Source organism: Phocoena phocoena, chromosome 13 (genome assembly GCF_963924675.1).
Source record: "Phocoena phocoena chromosome 13, mPhoPho1.1, whole genome shotgun sequence".
Taxonomy (NCBI): domain Eukaryota; kingdom Metazoa; phylum Chordata; class Mammalia; order Artiodactyla; family Phocoenidae; genus Phocoena; species Phocoena phocoena.
In genome coordinates this window covers 2,470,646-2,496,209 of record NC_089231.1, presented here as the reverse complement: position 1 = coordinate 2,496,209, position 25,564 = coordinate 2,470,646, and the positions used below count along the sequence as shown (strand labels likewise).

The following is a 25,564-nucleotide window of genomic DNA, read 5'->3' as shown; positions in this document are numbered from 1 at the left end:
AAGTTGTCGTCGGTGTTCTGACCAGCAGCATCTCGATTGCTTTAACTACAGATAATATTCAGTTTCAGGGTCGGTTTGTTCCCATTTCTTTGAGACCAGTTCGCAGAATTGCGGCAGCTGATGTCATGGCTGCGGTCTGGTCATCACGTAGTTTAACTTCTTCCACCTGGTGGGGCTTTCAGTATCTATAAAACAGCTCAAAGGACATGGCTCAGAATATTACCTAGAGCCCTTGAGGAGGAACTAAAGGTCCTTGACTTTGCTTAATGACTACACTATTATCATTTAGTCTTGCTGGACTGTTTTCCTTTGTTTCTGCATTTTCTCACTTCTCTGATTAAACTTACTCTTTGGCTAAAGTTTTTCCACAGACAAAAGGCAGGCTGAGGACATGGCGGGCAAGGACCAGAGGGTCCTGCTTCTTTTCAAGAGGAGAATGGCTACTTGTAGACTGTAGGCCTTTTCCTCAGTAAGAGGGTGACCACGATTGGAGAAACCAAACCAGGGTTATCACCGGGAATGAGACAGCCGGGGTGGAAGTGGAGGCAGCGGCAGCTTGCAGGTGCCCTGGAAGCATTCAGAGGGGAGAATTTGGGGGAAAAGGTACATTTGGTAGGGAATCTGTGTTCTACAATACAATTCGTTGCCTTTTTGATCTCCCCTCTAGAATTGCTTGTAAAAGAATCATTTCTCAGCGACATCTTGTAGGATTTTCTCGTTGAGGAGGAAGAGAATTGCTGAGCTCTGCTCCGAGGCAAGTGCGGGAAGAAAACCAGATGTTCTCACTGACATAGACACTGTCCGTATAAGTACCATCGTTTGCTCCACTCAGAAATACATAAAAACATATGCAAAGGGATAAACTCCATGCCGTCAGAAGGTCTAAAGGACGTTTCTAGAATTGGAGATTTTTGTACAAACTCTAGTGGAATGATCAGTAATAGAATGAAGGCTCATTCCTCATGGAACAGCAAAATTCATTTTATCTGAGAAAAGAATGCCGGGGAGTTTCATTATAAATTTTCCTCTGTGCAAAGTTCTGTTTTCTGATTGACGTTGGCCGTGGGTCCCTGCTTAAGGCTTGTTTAAAATCTGGTGTCTGGGTTCAGATACAAGCTCCAGTGTGGTCTTGGAAACAGCTCTCATAAGTTGTACTTCTTCAGAGGCTGCAAGCCGGAGCTCTTTATAAATTAACTTAGAATACTTCCTTTTTCTGTTTTGCAAATCACCACGGTTAAAAATGGATTAAATGGACGTCATCAGGATACTCGAATATTTAACCCGCTCTTGAACTGAGAGGGTGCTGTTACTTCTCCCATGCCCTCTGACACCACAGAAATTCCATAGAATGATCTATTTCACAAACAACAAAGTAGAGAGAAAGACGACTGAAAATCACCGACTTTGGTTTTGTCTAGATTTCTGACTCCAAATTGAATAAAAACAATGAGGCTTTGTAGAGTCAGTGAGTGTCCCTGAAGGGGGGGTGGGGAACTCCAGAAGCCCAGGAAAGCCCAGTACCCACCCCTGCCGGGATATCAGCTACCGCCCACCCTGAGCCACACTGCCCCCTCCCATCCTCGAGAGAGAGTCAAAAATACGGGTGGAGGTGAGCATTTTTTTTTTTTTTTTGCTCCGTTCTTCTTCTGGGAGCTTTTCGTCTGCGCCTGGAGGAGGCTCTGGCTCAGAGGCCCCTGCAGCTCCCAGACGGGGAGGGACGGGAGGGGACAGGGAAGCAGTGGACTCAGGGCACGTCCCCCCTCGGGTCTGAGTCCCCTAGGCTGCCTCTGGGGGGCGGGGGTTCCTGTACCAGCTGGTTGTGTTGCCCGCGGGGCTTTTACTTGTAAGGAGGGAACCCGCGGGGACAGGGGATACCTTTGGCAGAACTGGAAGTTCTCTCTTGACTTTGAAATTAAGAGGTTGAAAGCATCAGCAGGTATAGGAGCCAGAGAGGAGGTGAGGACAAGACGGGAGGGTGGCCAAGGCCCCACGTACTGACCAGGGGACCACGGGGCTGCCAGGGAAGCTGAGGGCCGCTGAGCATGGGGACCAGGTGTTATCGAGGACCCAAGACGCGGTGACGTCTTGGCCATTCAGGGCACACGGCCAAGAAGATATGGACGGATCAGCCCAGGCTTGGAGTTCTGCCTGCTGCTCGTGATAACAGGCCCGCGGGGCCAGGGGTTGGTGAGAACAGCTGTATCTGGATTTTCACGGGGCAAATGTACCATCACCAGAGTGATGTGTACTGATTTCACTTTGGAGAATATTCATTTTAGCACCGTCTGCACTGATGTTTCTCCAGTCTTGATATTTAGAGCATACAAGGGCTGTTGGAACACACATTTAGAGAAAGACACTGTGAAATTGGAAAGGGGAAGTGTTCCGCAGGGATCTGGGAAAAGGAAGCAGAGCTAAGCCCAACGAAGGCCAGAGCCATGGCTCCCCCCGTCCCGGTCGGGTCCAGGATCGGCGGGAGGCTTAGCCCAGGCCAAGCAGGCAGGGACACAGGTGTGTGAGGCACCGGGCAGTTTACTCTGGGCATCTTCTTCTTCCTCCTGGGAGGACCTCGGCTTCCAGGACCCCGAGTCTCCCTTTGCATCTCCCATTGGGCCTTCACGTAACAGGTGCTGCTACATCTTTGCTGAACTGAATTCCACTGGAGGAAGCTTCTGGAGAATTTTCCCAGAAACGAGAGAGGGGGCAAAGGGACGGACGTTTGACCAGAGAGGCACATTTTCTGGAAGGTTGTGGAAATGAACAAAGAACCTCAAGGAAGTCATCTTGCCCGTAAAATTCTGGGCGTACGGTTCATACTCACCCAGTGCCTGCCACTCCTCCCTGAGGGCTGTGCTGTGAGCATCTCTAAAAGCATTAGAGCAAAGAGTAGGCTACTGACTGATGTTTCCAAAGAGGCTCTTATTCCTTTCTGATTGGCTGTCTTAGGGCTTCTGTTTCTAAAACACTTACCATTTTTTGAGAATCCATTTATTTTTTTTCTGTGGAAACAAGCATATTCAAAAATTCTAATTACCTCTACTAAAGTGGCTAAAATTCCATTTAAGACCGTAGTTTGCTTACCTAAATGCATGGGGTAAGTAGCGATTACATTTTATGTGAAGTAGCTGACCTTTTACATGCACAAAAGCACGTGGGATGGATAATCCTTCTCAGAGCCCTGAGGTTCCTCAAAGATGTGGAGCAGGAAAGCAGGTTGAAGAATCAAAGCAGAAATGGCCCAACCGGCTGATGTCTAGTGGATCCAGAGGACTGAATCTCGCGCGGTGGAAACCAGAAGTCAGGCGGAGCAGAGGAACGATTTCTCCCGCCCCCTCCCCCATTTATCTCCCGTCTGACCCTCCTGATTTAGAGCCAGGACTTAGGGGAGCACAGAACATGGGGTAGACGGAAACTGTCAGGCAGGGAGCCTCAACCAAGTCCCCATATGATGGAGAATTTCTCTCCACTGTGACACTGAGAAACGGCCTTGGCATGCAGGAAAGGGAAAAGACCACGGTGTCAAAATAAAACCTCCTGAGTAGTGTCTGAGATTTCAATTCTCAAATGCCCGAAGAATTAGTAATTGCTTTACTGTTGAGGAATGAGATCTGACCAACACAGTTCAAGGTCACCGGGAAGCTCCGAGCATCTGAGGACAGTTGACTCACGCTCGCCAAGACCACAACTGCTTGGAAAATTATTTCACCCAATAACATCTGGCCTTTATGAATATGGATACGTTATGTTGTTTAGTGAACTTTAATGCAGAAAATACACGAAAAGATTTGTACAAAATTTCTGGTGTTTTGAACAAATTGGAAATTGAGTACTCATAGGGAACACGTTTTCCATCAGTTGTATACGTGTGACCTAATTTATAACAATAAGTACAATATCTATGTAGTCTATGAATATCTGATTATGGTTAAAATGGAAAGATACAGGTTGAATCTTGTCCAGTTAGACTGGAGGGCACTGGGCTTCTCGGCAGATAAAGCCTTGCACATTGATACTCCACCTCTCAAACTGCATTTGCCGCCCCTGGGCTGAACCCGCAACGCTAATGAAGTTCGCGGTGAACAAAGCGAGCGATAGTGCAAGTGTTGGAACCAAAATGATGCTGTTATGTTTTCTTCAGTATCTAATGCGCATGACTTTGAGTGGAGACGACAAAGTGAACAGGGACACTGAATAATTCCCTCCTAAACGGCCTGCAAAGTCTTCTGAAATTGTCAGAAGATGATAATGCAAGAAAAGACTTGAAATTCTCAGAAACGACCCACCCCAGTTTCCTATGGGTACATGAAGAACGGAGGGCTCTCCACACAGAAAGTGCTGGTTTTCTCAGTTCATCTGAGGAGCTGACGTCTCTCCCCAGTCTTGTCCACTCCAGGGCATATTCAGTTTTAGGCTCCATTTCCAGCAAATTCCTCTGCCTGGTGAGCAGCAAGCATTTCTTCAGCCTGGGGCTTGGTTACTCTCATCTACCTGCTCGGCCTTCCCCCCAGGGCTGGACAGGAGCCTCTGCACCTGAAGGGTTTGTGCTGAAGCCTAGGTCGGTCAGCGTCCAGCCGCCCTGCAGTGCCGGGGTCGGTGGGGGGGGGAGGTGAAGGTGAGGGGCGGGCAGTGGGGGGACGGGAGAGGAAGCACAGGAGAGAAGGAAGTGGTCCTGCTGCGGAGGATGAGGGAAAGCATCTCGGGTGTAGATTTCCTGTAAGAAGTAGCACCTGGTGGGTCTGTCATCGTTGCAGAGAGCAACGCCATTTACCGAGGTCCAGGTATGCGCCGGGCACTGCCCTACCCTCCATATGCATATGGCATCATTTCATCGTATCATTTCATCGTTTTGAAGTATCCGCTCTTGTTGGAGCTGGAATTCACATTTGAGTCGTCTCATTGCATGATGGAGAAAGCGCATCCCAGACAAGGGGAGCTGAGAGCGCGGAAACGGAATTCAGCGCGTCCGTTGTGGACACATCAGATGGCAGATGTGACCGGAAGGCAAGAGTACTTTTTATTAGAAAGTATAATAATGCTTAGTGCATTGGCAAATTAAAGGGGGCAAGACTGCACTTATATCTAAAGCATAGGTTCTAATTCAGTAGCCATTTCTAATAAAAACTCTTAAATAAAAGAGGAGTGGAGGGAACTTGCCTAAGTGGGCTGAAGGCTAAGGTTAAGTCACCCGTGATCATAACATGAGACCAGCAGTTCTCACCTGGCTGCTCGTCAGAAACTGCTGCACATCTTCTGATCCCCCCGAGAGGCCACCCACGGGCCAGTTGCAATCAGGGTCTGTGGAGGTGGGAGCCAGGCATCCCTGTCGGCTGAAATCTCCTCACGTGATCGCTGTGTGCAGAGGAAACAGCAGGGATGGTCTGGTGTGTGTGGGGGGGTGAGTCCGAATGGCAGCAGCATCAAAACGGGGGGCTTTTCAGTCTAGGGTGTGAGCCAAAGCCAGGGTCCCGAGTTCCCCACTGTGGGTCCGTGCAGGAGTCAAACCCAGGAGGCGGCCCAGGACATCCTGATTTGTGTCACTGGGATGTGAGTCAGTTGCTTGAGGGTTAGAAACACTCAGGCGGATTTCATCCAGGGCTCTTGGGAGCATCACTGCAGGAACCACAGCAGGGAGGGACCCAGCCAGGTGGAAGGCTGGACCGTGGGCTTGGCACTTGGAAACGTGTCCCCTGTATAGAAAAAAAAACAAAAAAAAAAAACCCCCCAAAAACACAGTTCATTTCCAATTCTACCATGCAGCTGAACAGGCTGTGGCTTCACTGATGCCTGTGGCCACGAGGATTAGAGGACTCCCGGTCCAGGGAGTGCCGGGCCCTTTTATGCCTGTGGGATTTATCTTGACTCCTACTTCTACTTCTGTGACTACGCCCCTCAGAGCGCCCACTGTGCCGGCTGCAACGTGCGTGTGAGCTTCGACCTCCGTCTCTCTGTCTGTGCCTGTCTTCTCGCTCTTCCCTCCTGCCTGATGACTTGTGTTCGTGCTTGGGCTTCTTCTTCCTCGGCTCCCGGTCTCGGTCCTCTGTTCCCCCACGGTAGGTCGTCCTGATCTCAGGGGAGCTGGGACCGGGCTTCCACACCTCCCTGGACTCCGACTTCTGACCCCTCTCTGAGTTCTCGCCACTGTGCTTTTTAGAGCCAAGGTCACCCTTTTCCTTTATCATCTTGCTTCTGGGCCATGAAGAGGAGGCTGGCTGCTCTGCCTGTACCTCCTGGTCAGCCTTCTCTTTTGCTTTCTTTCTTTTCTTGGTTTCCTTTCTGTCTTTTTTGTGTTTTCTGGTGGGTCTGTCATCTTCAGAGCCCTCAGATGAACTCAGTGAGGGAGTGTGCGCCCCGCAGCCCCTCTCGTGCAGCTCTCTGGTCACATCGTCCGTTTCTTCTGAGTCCGTAGGAGCCCGATAGCGAGACACATGATCCACTCGGATAGCTATTCCTTTGATCTTGATCCCATTAAAATTGTCAACAGCCAGAATTGTGCTCCTCTGGTCTTCATAGCAGAGGAAACAGAATCCTTTGGATTTCCCAGTCTTCTTGTCCCGTACCAAATTAATGTTAACAATTTCGCCATATTGTGAGAACACACAGATGATGTCCCCTTCGGTCAGCTCATAAGGAAGCCCTCCCAAGAAGATCCAGGCGCTGTCCTTGTACTCGGAGTGCCAAGACGCCTTCTCTGCTACCCCCAGCTGGAGATCACGCTCATTCAGCTTGTTGATCAGCTTAACTTTAGTTAAAGGGTTCATCTCTGCGGGTTCACGCCCAGAACCTAGCAACCGACTTCACGCCCAGAACCTAGGAACCGACTTCCGGGACAAGCCGTAAGACGCATGCGCAGCCCCGGCGCCACGCGCCCATTGGTCTCCAAGGAGCTTGCGCCGTTGATGAGTTTACTCTTAAGGAATAGTGTACTTAAAGTCTTGTGTTTATTGGGAGTTGTTTTAGAAATCAAGTGGGGATGCTTTCTGAATTGGTATTGTGGTCTTTGCTTAGAATTATTATTTGATTTTACAATGACTTTACATATAGATGCCTATTTCAGTAGAGCTATTAAAATCTGCACATTTTTGAATCTGTGATTTTCTGTGAGGTGGCCATAACAACAAGATTCTAACAAGAATAAGGCGCCCTGTCCCCTGATTTCCAATGAGGCTCGTGCTGTGGAGTTAAGGTGATACATACTCAAGACGGAAACCTATTTCCTGAGCCCCTGTCTTTCTTCTGTCACCAGTTTCCCTTCCAGTTTTCTTTATTATTTAGACTTTTGTAGTCAGGCTTCCACCTTGAGCTTGCTCTGTACTCCTGGGAATAAGATATCTGGGCGTGTTTGGAGTAATAATGGGCCCCAAATCTGTGACCCAGGAGGCTCCACAGAAGTTCACACCCAGCGTACAGCTTGGTCCGGGAACGTGGCTCCTGGTGCCACGGGGGAAGGGCTTAGACACACGTGTCCTGGGGAAATCGGGACTCTGCAAGATGAAAGGCTTCTACTCAAAATCTCCATCAGACTTGGGGGCACGAGGCAACCCTGCTCTCTGGCCAATATAACAGAGAAACTCATGCACTCACAGTTTTGCCACAGAGATTCTCAACCTGGCGTCCACAGGGGACCCCACCAGAGGTCTGTTCATAGAAATTTAATGGGGGTCTGGAGACCAGGATGGGAAAAATTATATCCTTCTTTTCAGCAGTTTCAACCTGAAATGTAGCATTTCCTTCCATTGTGAACATAGGAAAAAAAATCCCAGTATCATAAGCGGCACCTATAACTTTGTTCCTAAAGGAAATTGCAGGTATATTTCTACCCCATTCCAAGTGTTAAAGGTATTTTATAACAGAATATCATTTACCCTCTTAGTTACTTCAAAGTCATGGTAGATGAGAGATGTACGGCTAGGTCTTATCCTGTAATGAAATCATCTGTTAGTATAAAACATTTTTCTTTATATGTGCATAGCTGTAGTTCAATATAATTGGCTTCTTTTGTAATGATGTGGGTTTAAAAAAATAGGTTTAAAAACATTATTCCTAGAAAGGGTGTACAGGCTTCACCAGATCTTCAAGGGGGCAGTTGTGCAAAAAGGTTCAGGACTCCATGGCAGCCCCAGGACCCTGAGCTCAGCTCTGTCACATGTGTCTGCCGGTGGCCCTGGGAACTCCACCTGCACCCACGCAACGCCGGCACCTCAGGCGTCTACACCAGCAATGTTGGAGACAACCCCGACTCCGGGGTCAGGAACTAGAAGAAGCCCCCTCATGGTAGCTGGAAACATCTGCTGCAATGTCAGTAGATTGGGAACTTCATTAAGGTACCAGGTGATCAAGTTCCTCGACAACTCACATCAACAAAAAGAGGACAAAAGAGCCAGTTATCACATGTCTTTATGGACCTGTTGTTAACATTCAAAAGACATTACTTGGAAAGCTCGAGGTACATTCACAGAAAAGGGTTCAGCATGGAGCTGGGAGTCCCAGCTAAGTAAGAGACGCACGCCGAGTGAAATAATGCGTTTAGTGTAAAACACCTGGTGTCATGTGCTGTCTTTTCCATACTTGTGCTTTTTTATGTAATTGTAATGATCACAGGCATCTGATCTTAGCTTCTGAACTAGACCTTAGCAAGGTCCCCTGTTAACATAGAACTTTATAACAACTATTCTTACTGGTTGCAATAATGATAATCAGTGGAAATAATTTTAACTATTCTTCTAATAGTGAACATTTTGATTGATTTCAAGCTGCTGTTGCTAAAAATGATATTCATTTTTAAAATTGAAATACAGTTGATTTACAATATTTTGTTAGTTTCAGGTGTACAGCAAAATGATTCAGTTCTTTTATATATTTTTTTTCAGATTTTTTCCCATTATAGGTTATTATAAGCTGTTGAATATAGTTCCCTGTGCTATACAGTAGGTCCTTGTTGCTTATCTATTTTATGTACTGTAGCTTGTATCCATTAATCCCATACTCCTAATTTATCCCCCTCCCCTTTCCCCTTTGGTAACCATAGGTTTGTTTTCTCTATCTGTGAGTCTGTTTGTGTTTTGCGTATAGATTCAGTTGTATTATAAAAATGACATCCTTAAGAACATTTGTACACATTTTGGACGGTATGCAAATTATGAAACTGTTTTACACAAGGTGGTCCCAAGTAACATTTTTGCCACCTTGGGGCAAAATGATTAGGGTCATTCCTGATGTAGTTTTTAACGAACTTCCTGGGTTTTCATTATTAAAGTGAAAAAAAGAATTCCTTGGCAGAAGAAATAAAAGTTAAGGGGGTTATAAAAAGGAAGGCATCCTAATTACATCATAAATCTTCCTGGGCTCTCTGCCGGTTAGAGAGACCCTAAGACTAATGAGGTCTTTTGTTCTGCACAGATAGTTTCTTGAGGCCTTGGGCCACATTCATAATCTCTCCCACTTGGCAGAAAGCAGCTGAGAACTCAGGGAAAGAACGTTTCATTAGGGCTGGAAAAGGGTCACCTCTTCGGAGGTTACAATAGACCAGGTAATCTAGCAAGTTTAAGGATTAGAGGCCACCTACACAGAATTTTTCAGTGGGAAAACGAGAAAGCAAGAGAGGAGGCCAGGGAAAAAGAGACGCGCAAAGAGGTTTAAGAAATCAAATAGTGTGCTTTTTTTTTATAGTAGTTAATTCTTTTTTTTAACATCTTTATTGGAGTATAATTGCTTTACAATGGTGTTTTAGTTTCTGCTTTACAACAAAGTGAATCAGTTATACATATACATATGTTCCCATATCTCTTCCCTCTTGCGTCTCCCTCCCTCCCACCCTCCCTATCCCACCCCTCCAGGCGGTCACAAAGCACCGAGCTGATGTCCCTGTGCTATGCGGCTGCTTCCCACTAGCTATCTACCTTACGTTTGGTAGTGTATATAAGTCCATGCAGCTCTCTCGCTTTGTCACAGCTCACCCTTCCCCCTCCCCATATCCTCAAGTCCATTCTCTAGTAGGTCTGTGTCTTTATTCCTGTCTTACCCCTAGGTTCTTCATGACATTTTTTTTCCCTTAAATTCCATATATATGTGTTAGCATACGATACTTGCTTTTCTCTTTCTGACTTACTTCACTCTGTATGACAGACTCCAGGTCCATCCACCTCACTACAAATAACTCAATTTCGTTTCTTTTTATGGCTGAGTAATATTCCATTGTATATATGTGCCACATCTTCTTTATCCATTCATCCGATGATGGACACTTAGGTTACTTCCATGTCCCGGCTGTTGTAAATAGAGCTGCAAAGAACATTTTGGTACATGACTCTTTTTGAATTATGGTCAATATACTTTTAACGATTTGTTTTTCCTTGGATAAGTCAGGCTAAGGATACAGCAGTCACTTCTCTGGGCAAAGTTAGGTTCATGGAAGAGACAGACTGATGTAGAAAAGTTAGAATATAGGGTGTTAAGTCCTTTTACAGGGTAAGCGCTGGACACGATGGCAACCTTGGCTGGCGACCCTGGCCGGTCCTGAGAGTCCAGGAGGAGAGGCTCCCCGGCGGGCAGGAGTGGGTGTTCGGCCCCGGGGACCAGGGAACAGTATGGAGTGCGGTGAGCCCTGAGTCAGGAGGGGCACACAGGGGCAGGTGACGAAGACCTCGGAGGCTGACGGCGCAAGCAGAGGAGGGCTGGGCTTGCAGTTTAGAAATACGGTTCGCGATGTACGGTGGACGCTGTATTCGGGAGCAGCTCGGGGGCTCTGCCGCAGCCATGGCTGCTCACGCGTAGGTCCCCAGGGGCGCCACGCGGAGGGCACGGTAACTACGTTCGGGGAGGGAGGGCTAAGCCGGGGGCTGGAAAGGGGCTCGGGGGCGGGAGGAGGCCCCGTGTGCGCATGTTCTCCCCCCAGGGCTCATTCTAACTCCAGGAAGGGGGGCCGAGCTCCGCGCCCCTCCATCCTGCCTCCGCCTGCGGCGGGATGACGGGCCCCCTGCTCGCCTACTTTCACCGGGGCGGGGCCCGGCGGTGGGCCCCCTCCAGCCCCAGTGGACCGGGATGCACGCCTGCGGGTTCGTCCTTGGCGCTTGGGTGCAGCTGGTGAGCCTTGCCAGAGAGGCGTCCTGCGGCCGCTGGGACACTTTGCTCGGTCCTTCGTCTGGGAGCTGGGCACTCTCTCCTCTGGGAGCTTTTGGTCTGCGCCTGGAGGAGGCTCTGGTTCAGAGGCCCCTGCAGCTCCCAGACAGGGAGGGACGGGAGGGGACAGGGAAGCAGTGGACTCAGGGCACGTCCCCCCTCGGGTCTGAGTCCCCTAGGCTGCCTCTGGGGGGCGGGGGTTCCTGTACCAGCTGGTTGTGTTGCCCGCGGGGCTTTTACTTGTAAGGAGGGAACCCGCGGGGACAGGGGATACCTTTGGCAGAACTGGAAGTTCTCTCTTGACTTTGAAATTAAGAGGTTGAAAGCATCAGCAGGTATAGGAGCCAGAGAGGAGGTGAGGACAAGACGGGAGGGTGGCCAAGGCCCCACGTACTGACCAGGGGACCACGGGGCTGCCAGGGAAGCTGAGGGCCGCTGAGCATGGGGACCAGGTGTTATCGAGGACCCAAGACGCGGTGACGTCTTGGCCATTCAGGGCACACGGCCAAGAAGATATGGACGGATCAGCCCAGGCTTGGAGTTCTGCCTGCTGCTCGTGATAACAGGCCCGCGGGGCCAGGGGTTGGTGAGAACAGCTGTATCTGGATTTTCACGGGGCAAATGTACCATCACCAGAGTGATGTGTACTGATTTCACTTTGGAGAATATTCATTTTAGCACCGTCTGCACTGATGTTTCTCCAGTCTTGATATTTAGAGCATACAAGGGCTGTTGGAACACACATTTAGAGAAAGTCACTGTGAAATTGGAAAGGGGAAGCCTCAGAATCGACACTTTTTAAAAATCCAAAGAACGGGGCTTTCCTGGTGGCGCAGTGGTTGAGAGTCCGCCTGCCGCTGCAGGGGACACGGGTTCGTGCCCCGGTCCGGGAAGATCCCACATGCCGCGGAGCGGCTGGGCCCGTGAGCCATGGCCGCTGGGCCTGCGCGTCCGGAGCCTGTGCTCCGCAACGGGAGAGGCCACAACAGTGAGAGGTACGCGTACCGCAAAAAACAAAAACACAACAAAACAAACCAAAGCATGATAGCATTCTATTAGGAAGTTGTATTTCCAGTGAGAAAATTTTATTTCCATGTTAAATGAAATCAACGGAGACATTTTCCTAGAAAAGGAACACCTTTTCTGTGCTTTGTTATATATTATAGTCATTAAAGTTCAAAGAGTATTCAAGAACATTCCTGCTGATAAAAAGCTTATAGTTGAGTCTAAGAAGCAAAATATAAGTCCATGATGAGTAAAATAACAAAATACCACAACATTCTTTCTTAGACTCAACTGCCAGATGAATCCCTTTGACATTAATTGCTTTAGCAGTTCATAAGGAAGGATTCTAGAAGGAAGTGGAATTTGAACTACACTTTGAGAGGCAGAGTTTAAGGAGACAGAGAGAAGTCAAGAGTATCCCAGGCAGGTGACGTGGCAGGTGTTAGAGGTGAGAAAGACCTGGGTGCAATTATAGGGAAGAAAGTGAACCTCTTTGGGATCAGGCCAGTAGGTCAAGCCAGGGCCAGAAAATGAACTCACTTGTCAGCTGATTTAAAGAACTAGAAGGGAGTGTGGAAGTTTGGAAAGAGCCTCCAAAACTCAAAATAATGACTTCCTGGGCAGGATCTGATGTTGGTTAGACGTGTGGGTAACCAGTGGCAGATGAAAATTTTTAGTCTTAATCTCTTCCCCTGGTAGCGTGTATATAATAACACCCATCCACCTATCCCCTCCCTCCCCGGTGTTTGTGACCCTGAAATGAGACAATGCCTGTGAAAGATGCTTTAGAAGCCCAATGTTGGCACATGTAACGTATCATATAGAAACTGAGACATCAATAAGATTTAGATAGGGGGACTTAGTGTCTAAATCCGTGCTGAGTAAATACGTGTGGATTCCTTTTGGAGGGGCAGGAAGGAGTTAGGAAGCTCTTCTACTATCCAGTAACTCATCATGGGAAGCAAACAGCTTTTTCAGCTTCACGATGGACGCTCACGGTGCTAAATGTGCCACGGCAAGAATCAAAGATGTGGAAATGAAGTTACGTGGGTGAAATATTGCCACTGGGGAAGCGTGAAAGCGGTTTGGAAGACTTCCGATTACGTGTTTCTACGTCTTGGCACGTGTACAAAATGAGACGCAGCATTAACCAGAGCTGGCAGGGCCTGCTCCAATCCCACCCAATAACACGCTGCTTATGGGGAGGAGAATCTGAAATAATTCTCCTCCCTGTGGGAGTTTACAAACACGGTGACCAAAGGGGAAAGTTTGGGGTTGGGGGGGATGAATTAGGAGCTTGGGATTAACATACACACACTATTATACATAAGATAGGTCAACAACAAGGAGCTACTGTAGAACACAGGGAACTCTATTATTCTGTAATAACCTAGAAGGGAAAAGAATCTGAAAAAAGCTAGATATATATGTATGTATAACTGAATCACTGTGCTGTACACCTGAACCTAAGACAACACGGTAAATCAACTCTACTTCAATAAAAGAATAAAATAAATTAAAAAATATATGTCTAGAAATTTTTTTATGGAATCCAAAGATGGGTGGGCTTATGCATTTTGTTCCTTTTTTTGGACCTTAGAAACACAGAATCGAGGTAACCAGACTGCTCAGTCCCTGACTGTTACTGTCCTGACTTGCTTTGTTGTTCAAATTGTTGGCTCTGAGACTTCTTTCGCGTTCCTTTTATCTTCTCTTTCTCTCTCGGGGATCTTAATTGCTTTAGAGGATTCCTGTTTTCTCCATTCACGCCTCCATTTGTGTTTGCTTACTCGCTGCGACGTGTCTGTGACGGTGGCTGTCAAGTCTTCATCAGGTGACTGCAGCATCTCTATTCCGATCGTCTCCTTTCATTCACGCCGAGATCTTCCTGCTCCTTGGTGTGGTGAGTGATCACTGATGGAAAGCTGGGTATTTTTGGTGTTACGGAGTAAGAACCTGGGTCTCGTTTGTCTTATTTAAGCCTGTTCCAGCAGCTTCCTTGACACTAACTGGGCAGTGGAAGGGGGCCCCTGTCCTGTAACTGGGAGGCCGGGTGACAGTCGGGGTCCCACTCACCTTGGATGATTGGCAGGATGGGGGGGTGGGGGGCTTTGTGCGGCGTGGTGGAGAAGTGGTTCTTGTCTGAAAGTGCTCTGTCTTGGGGCTGCTCCTTTCCTGGCCCTTCAACTAGAGAGAGGACTTCAGCTGAGGTCTCTTGTTGGCACCTCTGGTTGCCTGTCTCTTCTGCCCCGAGTCTGGGAAGCACGGGGACCGCACCTTGTTTCATTCCTTGGGTCGCCAGGAAGTCTCCCTTCTACTGAGCCTTCTCAGGCTTGTTTTATATATTATGGTCAAGTTATTAGTTATACTTAATGGGTGGAAAAGAGGAAAAGTATGTTATTCCCTCTTCCCGGAAGGGAAATCCTTCTCATTTATTTTTTTAATTTCATTTTTACATTGTATTTCTATCCCTTAAACTGAATTGAAGTTCTAAGAGAATTATGGCAGAGGACCAGGAATGTCCAAATTGAATCTCAGCCCAATCGCGGCTTCAACCTGAGAATATAAACACCAAAGACACCACTACATTTGCTGCTAAGCTAATGCCCTGTAACCAAGGCAAATGTATGACTTATTATCCGAATGAAGGTAGCCAAACTGAGAGTAAAAAAAGTGCTAAAATTACATAATTTGAAGTATTCATTTAAGAAAGAAAACTCTTGTATATTCGTGTACATTGAAACAAACTCAGAAAGTCTTCTTTCTATTATCTGAATATTAAAAAACACTTAAGCAGAATTATTATTTTTAGTACATAGTCACTTAATTTTAAAAGTTCTCGGCTGCATCCAAACATGAATACTATGGCATTCATCGTTTCTAAAAACGTACACCTTTTATAATTTCATCTTATAATTTCTTTCTGCATAAAATACCTGATTCCTTTTCAAAGTTACATACTGTGATTATGTGTTGACATTTTCAACACTTTCAATTGACAGTTTAAAAAATTACTTGTGATGTGGTTGCAGTGATACCAAAGCTCCTTAGAACAAAGTACGCTCGAGCAGCACTTTCTCAATTTTATGTATTTTTATATTGAAATATGTAAATATTTTAGCTTGAAGATTTGCTTGTCAATTATTTTGTCCCCATTAAAAGTACCTTTTTGGGCACTGATTTGTATGAGGCAAAATGCATCCAATAACTTGCCTTAAGTTATAATTTTTTTAATGTTTTATTAAATTTTGGTGTTTCGAAATCATAGACCGTCTCAATTTTATTCCACCTAATATAGAATAGCCATATGTCAAATTTAATTTTTCCAAGTAAAAATGAGGACTCTAGCAAAAGACTCTTTCTAGATTGGTCTATTCCGAAGCATAATTACAGAATATCAAAATTAAATTTTGTCCAGTTGGAGCCATCATTGTTCAGTTTGCTGAGTCCCTCCTCAGTTACCGCAGGGATATCCTGCATCGTGGTTCAGTTTCCATGGAGAAATTCTTTGGCATCTCATTTCTTGAATACGGGACTAAAGGTTTCCAACTAACTTGAAAAATACGACAGCAACTTTTAGAGGACCCGTTTCCAAAGTGTTCAAAATCACCACAGGGCCCTTGGGTTGACTTACAAAGTATATTCTTCAAAAGCTCAAACGTTTCTGCAGTTTGTCTGACCATGAGCCACAGCGCTTCTTTTTAAAGTCCACCTCGGCTTTGTCACCGAAGTATTCTGAACCAGTTTCTCTCTCTCTCTCTCTCTCTCTCTGTGTGTGTGTGTGTGTGTGTGTGTGAATTCTTGTGTGCAACTTGTTGGGACACGTTTGTGAATTGTCTGCCCCACAATTTCAAGTAAAATTCAAATCCATTGGTTTTATTTTAGCAAGAACACTGCATGGAGAAAGAGATAGAAAGATATAAAGATAGATAGAGACAGAGAGACACACAGAGAAAGATACAGATAGAGATGGAGAGAGACAGAGACAGACAGACGGTGAGAGAGACAGAGAGAGACAAAGAAGGAGAAAGAAAGACTGAGAGAGACAGAAAAATACAGATAGAGACAGAGACAGAGAGAGATGAAGAAGAGAGAAAGACTGAGACAGACAGAGAGAAAAATACGGATAGAGACAGAGACTCAGAGACAGAAAGACAGAAGCGGAGGCTCCTCCATCGGAACATGGGGTCCATAGAAGCTGGGGCTTCATTTTTCGTGACCTTTTTATCTGTGCCCTGAATAGGACCAGGCTCAGGGTAGATCCTCAAGCAACATTTGTTAAACTTAATTTCATTGAATTCAACTGAATTTTGTTTTTCTTAGAATGTACCTTTCTTTCTGTTCTGTTCACCTCTACCGTACTCTGTTTTTTAAATTTTCTGCCACGACTCTCTTTCTAATTGTTCCTGTCTTTTTCTGTCAGCTGGTGTGTGAGTGAGGGGCTGGGCAGTGTTGCCCATAAACCCCAGACGGGGTGGGTTTCTTGGGTTCTCCCCACCTTCTTCTGCCTGGTGGCCGTTGGAACCTCACAAGTAGGTTAAAGGCAGAGATGCGTGGACACACAGTCCCCAGCCATGGTTCTTGGGATGTCCCTGTGCCCTGGCCTCCCACAATGCAACCTGGGGCTCTTACTCTGCTGTGGGCAGAATGACTGACTGCTTCCCGCCTCTGATGGGAAACCCCAGGCCGACCCAGAGAGGGGGTTTGGTCTGGGAGATGCTGCGGGTCTTTCCTCCAGTCCCAGAAATGGTGGGTCTGGGAGGAGGGTGGTCACAGGGACTCCTTCAGCCTTGAGGGGCTGCCCCCGGGGACTACCTAAGCTTTGGTGGGTGGGATTGTCTCACTGGGTCTGGACAAACACAAATTGATGCTGCTGATTTCCAGTAGCATTATAACTTTACATCCTTCCTGCATTTTCATGCGAACTCCATTGGGACGTTAGGAAAAGATGAAGCAGTAATACTTAATTATGCAACACAACTCAGAAGTTCCTAAAGTGATTTAAAATATTGATTTAAGCTACCCTATCCAAAAGAAGTCTTAAATAGTCCCCTAATTTAATGACAATTCCATCCTTATAGATAAATGTATTTATCTACATTTATCTACATCTATGTGCATAGAAAGGCATACACATCAATATATATGCATGTGTGTATAGATACATATAAATATCAATCTCTCTCTGTATGTACAAAGATAAACTTTTTTGGCAAACTAACTAGTAAACTCAATTTCCCAGTCATTTGTGTTTGAGATCACGCACTTCGTGTATCAGAAACCTGCGGGATGCTCAGTGAAGCATCCGGAGAAAGCTGGTCCGTATCCCAGGCTGCCTCTGCCCCCTGCTGCTCTTTCCTGGAAAACATCCCTTTGTTCCACTGCTGGTGAAGGGAAGAAACCCCCGGAGGAGGCCTCCGCGTTCAAGCTTCCTGAAGAGCTAGATCCTTTGTGGTGATGTATAGGACACAATTTAACGAGAATTGGGAACTGAGTGGGGATTGGAGGCTTTTTTTTTTTTTTTTACTTTTTATTAAAGAATATTGAAAATGACTTTGGCTTATATTTGATTTCCACCCCACTTTTTTTTAATTTAGTTTTTAAAAATGTGTTAGTTTTTTTTTTAAGATTTACTTATTATTTATTTATTTTATTATTATTATTTTTTGGCTGCGTCGGGTCTTAGTTGCGGCCTGTGGGATCTTTGTTGAGGCAGGCGGGCTCTTCATTGTAGTGCGCAGGCTTCTCTAGTTGTGGCATGCAGGCTCCAGAGTGCGTGGGTTCTGTAGTTGTGGCGAGCAGGCTCTAGTTTAGGTGGGCGAGCTCAGTAGTTGTGGCGCTCAGGCTTAGTTGCCCCGCGGCACGTGGGATCTTAGTTCCCTGACCAGGGATCGAACCTGCGTCCCTTGCATTGCAAGGCGGATTCTTTACTACTGGATCACCAGGGAAGTCCCTTCCCTTTTTAATAAAAGAACTTGTATAGGAATTGGTTACAAGAGACATATGATGCTGCCATTGGGAACCCAGGGCACCCGATGCTCCTGCCTGGGTCCCACCCCTGGAACCTTGGAGAAGATGCATAATCCCTCCGGACCTTGCTGCCCTGTCTATAAACTGGAGATGAGAATAAGAAGCCTTGTAGGGTTGCTGTGAGGATTGCAGGTGATCAGGCATGTAACCAGCCATAAGGAATAAGTATGAGCTACGATTCGTAATCTGTGTATTATTAGTTCCCATCGTCACCACTTGGTCAGGTGCGGTGGCCTGGCAGGGAGGGGTGCAGCCCCATGGACAGTTAGGGATGCGTGAGCCCCTTCCAGCCAGGTGGGCTGGGGAGGGTGACAAACAAGGGCCTTCCTCTCCAGAAAGCTGTCCACGTGGTCTGGAAAATGCAGAGAGAGTCAAGAGGAGTCACAATGTAATGATGACAAAGATGAACCCAGCAGAGGTTTCAGGCTCTGTCTGTAGATGCTGCCCGCCTGTCCTGCCCTCGTGGAATCCACCCCACGTGAGAAGCGCCCTCCAAGCTCCTCACGCACGGAAGGCTTAAGGCCCATCAACAAGTGGTACACTGTCAGGTGTGTGACACCTGCTCTCAAAAGGATATTCTGATTGATTGTTTAAAACAAAACTAACCAACCTCCTTGCCCAGCCTCCTCCTGACTGAGCGCCACCCCTGGGTTACCTTGACAGAGGTACGTATGTTATCAGAACGGCACTGTGATCAGTTTCCAGGAACAGCTCGTGATTTTCCTCCTCTGAAAAGGTGACTGGACTCTACGTGGAGGATGCCAAGTCCAAACGGTCTCAGCACAAGGATATTACAAAGAGAAACCTCAAGTAATGGCTTTAAGTCGTTGCCGAGATCCATGGAAGGTCAGGACCCCGGAACAGGGAAGAGAGCCCTGCAGGAAAGTGCCCAGGCTTTGCAGACGGGTCCTGGCCAGTCACAATCAGCCATGCTCTGACTACGTGGCCTTTGACCAGCACCTTGTCCTCTTTGAGATTCTTCATCAGGAAATTGGAGATAAAAATATTTATTTCCGTCCAACAGAGCACCGGGAGAACACCACGGAGCCATTAACCTGATGTTTGTAAGGAATATTTTATCACGTAGAAAATGCTATTGGTATATTTCGAGAGAATCAAAAGTACAGTAATATATACGTTACTGTATATTTATATTATATATATTATATATGACAAAATTTAGATATTATATGTAATAAGATTCCAACAATGTAAAATACCATACTGAAGGGTAATAAAGCAGCAGAAGTGATCAGTCATGAAACTCTTAATAACTACCTTCTCTTTTCCAGTATTTTTATAAAGTATATTTTCAGTGTTTTCTAATGTAAAATGAATATTCTTAGCACCCTTTCATGACCGATAACTTCAGAACCAGAAATCTACTTGATGAGCAGTTTCTAATCCTCAGTATCAGACAGTTTCCTTCCAGTAAAGCCCTAGCTTTCTTCCCCTTATGGTCCAGGTATGATAGCATCCCTCATCCAGAGATTCCTCAGACTTGACTTTGTGTGTGAAACATAATTCCAAGGTGAACACAAGGATGCTGGGACAGGGCCTGCCTGACTGTCAGGGTCACCTCCCATCAGCCCTCCAAAGATCAGGGTGCGGGGAAGACACACGTTCCCACTGCTCTTAGGCCCACTCTGCTTTGGGGGTGCCCCAGTTTTGTAGCTTGTAGGGCCTGTTCTCATTTATTTTGACATTATATAGTCCGCTTTATAGAGGTTCGGAGGAGTTGATATTTATCCAGGCACAAACTCAAAACTGTCTGTTGTTAAGGGTTCGTCTTTTGTGCCCTGCCAAGGTCATTAACACAGAGTGTGTTGTCTAAACAGAGCCACGTGTTGGGACAATTCAGGTCTCCAATTCCCTTTCCATCAGCCTCTGAGCGATCACGGGGGCCCTCTGAGATGGGTCGGAGCACATTCCAGACCCTACAGAACGTATGATGGAGAGTTTCCTTCGTCCTCAGCAGCTTTTATTCATACTTGAAGGAAGTACTTGCTCATCAGCTACAGCATCAGTGGCCACCGAACCCCTAAAACGGGCCAAGCCGTCCTGGACTTGAGTTGCTGCTCTGTCTGCATGCACCTGCTTCCTGCACAGTCATCCTCGCGGACCTGCGTTACCCTTTTTCTTGCAGGGCTGGGGACGGTGTTCAGGACAGGGTTGTATGACTCAGATTATTCTCCTAATCACAGGCTCTGCATTCCTGCAAATCTATCGTTTCTGAAAACGTACTTTCTAGACCTTTCAAGGCAGTCAGTGCCGTGGAACTCAGCCCACTTACGGAGGAAGAAAGTAATCTTGGTGGAGAGTCTCTCTTTTTTTTTTTCTTTCCAGTCTTTCATATTGAGGATTGCTTACAATAGAAAATTTTCCTATTTCATTTGGGGGATCAAAAGGGAATGAACCTAGGATAGGGGATTGAAGGAGGTGATGTTATCGTCTGTCTTGTTTTCTTGTCTCCTGCCGGTTGGACATGGATGGGGTGGATATTTTCATTTTGAAATAACTATGGACTTTTGCTCCTTTATCTGCAAGTTTTTTCCTTCCCCCTTCTTTCATTAATACCAAGTCATAAGACTGGTTTCTGAAGGAACATAATATACTATCTTAGGAGGATAGAATGTTACATAAGGAAAGCACATCTAGGCTGAAAGAAGAGATGAAAGCGCCCCCTCCTGGCCGATTGGAGATAGCAAAAGTGGATGGTGTGGCCGTGCGGAGTCATCTCCCTTCTCCGCACCAGGAAGGATTTAGGAAAAATCAAGACATACGTGTTGAAACCCAAGAATATCACATGAAGGGCAGTTTGCCCAGGAAACATCTCAGGATGTCTCCAGACTCCTCGGGAAGCATTTTTTCTTTTCTGTGCAGTGGTCAGCTAGAGACAGGAGTGGGCGCTGAGCCCTGGGAGATGAACGTACAGGGGGCTAATGGGTCTCATGACATGCTTCTGGGTGCAGGGGGTGCATGCCCAAAGGGCATGAACCGAGGGGCTGGTGGGGGCCCCACAGTACCCTGTCCCACCCCAGGAAGAAGCATGGCCTGGAGTGAGGCAGCCCTGGAGGAGCTGAGGGTCTTCCTGCAGGGTGGGCAGTGCACCACAATGCCCAGCATGGCTGAGGGGTCAGCGGGCATCAAGTTCCCGAGACCAGGGAATCGAGAGCCAGTGGGGACCTGCCCTCCTGGCAATGGCTAATCTCATGCACCATTTCTTCTTCCCCAGCTTTCTCTAGTGGACCCTGATCTTCAAGATATGGAGGTTGGGATTCCTTCCTTATGATAATCTTTCTGCATAAGCCCCCAGGCCCCAAAATCATAGAGATGAAGAGGAATTGCCAATGTGTTTCGTTCAAAGGCCACCGCAGCCTTGCAGCATCCGAGTAGAGCTGCAGCCTGGTGTCTTGACAGGTGCCATCGCACCCTCTTAATTTGGGCTCCCAGAAAACAGCCTCTGGGGCTTACTGAGGAAGGCGGCTTCTGCAGCCACCACCCCCGGCAGCTGGAGGAATTTGTGTTTGGTCTGAAATGAGAATCTGGGTGGTGATCACAGCACATTTTAACTGCAGAAGCTATCAGAGATGAAGCCAGGCTCTTTGCAGCCTGATTTGCTCCCTACAGGAGGAAAATTGCTTCTTTTTCTTTCCTTTTTCTTACCAGCTTCTGTGGCCAGAGGAAATTGGGAGGGTGATCAGGTTGGTGTGGGCTATGGTTACAATATGTCACTGTAGTGGTTGGAGCCCCCCCTGTCTGATCAAGGCTCATACCTCTGTCTGAAGGCCTCTAATGGCATCCTAGACATATACACAGACACCTTTAAAAAACGTGCCTTCTTAGAAATGGTCTGAAAGCCCACTTCTCAACATCTCCAAACCCAAGTTACAGCCCCTGAGAACATGCTTCCATCCCAAAGGCTCGCCTCTTGGTCACCCTCCACCTCCTTTACCTTCTGCATCTTGTCTTGGCCACCCCTGCAGCTCTTGCATGCACCCCCTCGGCCGCGTTCAGATACCCTCTCCATATGCATCAGCCCATCTCTGGAACTGCTTCAGCGAACGGGATGGATTTCTCTCGGGGGCGGGTCATCTCCAGCTACATGTGTGGTGTTGCACCTCCTCTTGGCCACAGTCGGGGCACATTCTCCATAGGATGTGGTGTCTTGCTTTGGAAGGCCCTGCTTTCCAGCTCCAGGAATGAAGTCATCTTTTGGATCAAGTGTTTGGTGGATCCGCTTGAGGTGGTGCGTCCCTTCCATCAGGAGGTAGGGATTCCAGGGATTGTTTTCCTCTTCTTTTGTGATACTCATGGCCATGGATGATCATTGCTGAGATCCACAGCTTCACTGGGGATTGAAAAATGGCGATAGTATGATTCTATTCTTTATTCTCCCTTAATTATTAGCTGAAGTTACCCTGTAAAGAGCAACATTGCCAAATCAGCCATTTGGATACATCGAGGTCCAGTTTTCATAGTACGGGCAGAATCGATGCTTGATTCTCTTTCTTTATTTATTAGATTCCAAAAACTGCATTGGTTTCTAGTAATATCCAAAGGTGACTAAGGGGTCTTGTTTGTTTTGGTGTCATTAGAAACCCGTGGATTTAGATGGTTTGCGTGTGTTTCTGTCTATTGTAGGGATCTACATCCATTTGTCCCATCTCAGGCCACTGGGAATCTATTCAAGCTGGATTCTCTTTCATAGATACTACCCTAATGTCCCCAAATTATGGAAGGATAAGGTGTCTGGGCTAACACTGCCCATCTCCCATCCCAAACTGAGAATTATCCAAGTTTTAATAGGAAATGATATTTCAAACAACAGTTTGGATGCTACAAGAACTTATTACAACTAGGTTGGTCAAGTTTCTCATTTGCTCAGTGGACAGAGGTAGGGTGTATCTATCTATCTATCTATCTATCTATCTATCTATCTATCATCTATCTATCATCTATCTATGTATATATCTTTTCTTTCAGGATGAACTACAACCTAAGTATAAACTGAAGCTTTCAATTCAAATTTATCTACCTACAACAGCTGATCGTCCTTTCTCTGCCTCCCTCCCTCTCTCTCTCTCTCTCTCTCTCTCTTTCTTCCTGTACATGGGAAAGGAGAAGCCAGGTGGGCACCCGGAAAGAGGCACCTTCTACAATCCCGGGGAACAGCTCTCACCAGAAACCAACCCTGCCGGCACCTTGGTCCTGGGTTTCCAGGCTCTGGAACTGTGAGAAATTCACTTTCTGTTGTTTGAGGCACTCAGCATACGGTCTTTTGCTACGGCAGCCAGAGCAGACTAAGATGCCTGCAGAGCCAAAAATACCTGCCACCTGGCCCATTACAGAAAAAGCTTCCTGACTTCTCCTATATAGAAATGAATGCAACCAAGTCCAAAAATGTTTCCGCAGGCCACCCAAAGCCCACCCAGTGATGCCTCTGGGAATCTGTAGCTCAGGTTAAACATCCTGTTAGAAGTAGGGAAGAAAGGGCTTGTTATTTTCCCTAGCATTCGTGATGACAGTCCTATGGAGTTATGCCATATTGTCCCCTGATAGCGGGGTGAGACACATCCCAAGTGCCCAAGTGTACTTTCACGGCTATTTTCCCGATGAGATCTGACCTACGTTTATACTTTACTATGAGGCAGTGACATTTATTAAGAAGGTTTTCTGTGCTGTTGATGTAAATCCTATTATACATCCATAAATATGGATGAGTGTCAAAATAAATGTACTCTCCCACAGAGCTTACATCAATTCAGAACTTCATTGTTCTTGAAGCCTTTGGAAATTCAAATTTATAATCCTAAACCCCAAGAATTAAAATCTTCGTGATTAAATTGACATAAATACACAATACATGATTCTTGACTACATCTCTTGGCTGGCTTTATCTTCACGTCTAAAAGGATGTTTTGTTTCTTAGCCACTGTATCCAGTAACCCCTGCTGCAAATGTGTATTAGAAGACTTCCTTGGGTGCTCGGTGCGTTCATCAGCCAGCACCCCACGGGGCTCAGATCCGGGTTGGACTCTGACGTTCGCTCCAGCTCAAGCATCTGGGGATCAGATGAGGGTCCCCTGGGCCCCAGAGGCCAGTACAGCATGCTCTCCTCCAGGTGAAGACAGAGGACAGAGAGAAGAGTCAACGGCACCCGTGCTTCTCCAGTCTTGGGGTCTTGTCTCTCCCAGGAACATTCTACTAACCAAAGCTAATCACCGACCAAGTCCAAAGTTAAGAAATGGGGAACTACATTCCTCTTCTTCAGCGGGAGGAATTGCAAAGTCACACGCCAGGGAGCGTGGACGCTGGGAGACGTGGAGAATTGGGGCAGCGAACCCACCAACTGAAGCTAATAACCTACATCCGTCCTGTCCAGCGTGAGTGGAAAGCCAGTCCTTCCAGGTAGAGCTGGTGTCAGCATGGTGGCCGGTGCAGGACCCTGCCCCGCTCTGGGGCCTGCCTCGCCGTCGGATCCCTGGACGTTCACTGCACAGTCAGCTTCTCTCTTTCTCATCCTCTTGCATCTTTCCCTATATTTCTCTGAAATAGTTACAAGCCAGAGTTATTCCTGGTTTAATGTTGAGACACCTGTTAGGATCAAAACAGATTAACTGGTCCCTTCTGAGAGGCCTGAGAAAGTTCATCTGAATTTCATGATTTCATGATAACAGTAAGAATCTCTGTTTTAAGAACACTGTACGGTTCAGAGCTGAACTTGAAGCACTTAAAGGCTAGTTAATTGTTATTTTTATTTTTTCCAAATTTTTTTAGTAAAAACAAATTTTTATGCATTGCCTAAATGATCGAATAATTATTAAAACCATGTAATGTCTACATTTAATTAAGCTCTACTTACATAATCATATCTTAAAATTTTCCCATTTTTCATTGAAATTATGAACTGCTAGAGAAAATGTGTGTATCCAAAGATAGGGCTGAGTTGCTTTAAGCCTCCTTAAACTGTATCCAAGTACACAAGCGGTGCAGATAACGCCCTTGGCCTTTCATCCAGCTGCATTCAGTCTCCGAGCACCGCTCAGAGAAGGTAAGGCGGATCTTACGGACTATTGGACAGTAAAGAAACAGGTGCGTGGAAATGCCTGGTGAGGTTCACAGACTTTCACTGGTGCTGTCAGCACTGAAGCCCAGTCACCGGGGCAGGGGAGGAGACGGTTCTCTCCACCTGCTCTGTCTTCAAACAAGAAGGTCTGTGATTCTGTCTGCAGCCCCGTCCCATTGTCCATGCCATCTGCTGTCTAACATCACTGCTCAACCCTTGCTACACTTCCCACGTCTATGTTCTTATTTCTATGAGCTTCCTCCGCAAACATGCTTCTCTGAAGATCAGCCCAATAAGGTTTTTCACTGACCTTTCCCAGACTGGCTCATGTCCAAATTGCTCTAA

At 46.6% G+C, this 25,564-nt stretch overlaps 1 pseudogene; it reads right to left on the bottom strand.

Moving 5' to 3' along the window:
- Positions 1-5,774: 5,774 nt before the first annotated feature.
- LOC136133261 (RNA-binding motif protein, X-linked 2 pseudogene) lies at positions 5,775-6,764 on the bottom strand (annotated as a pseudogene).
- Between the last annotated feature and the right edge of the window lie 18,800 nt (positions 6,765-25,564).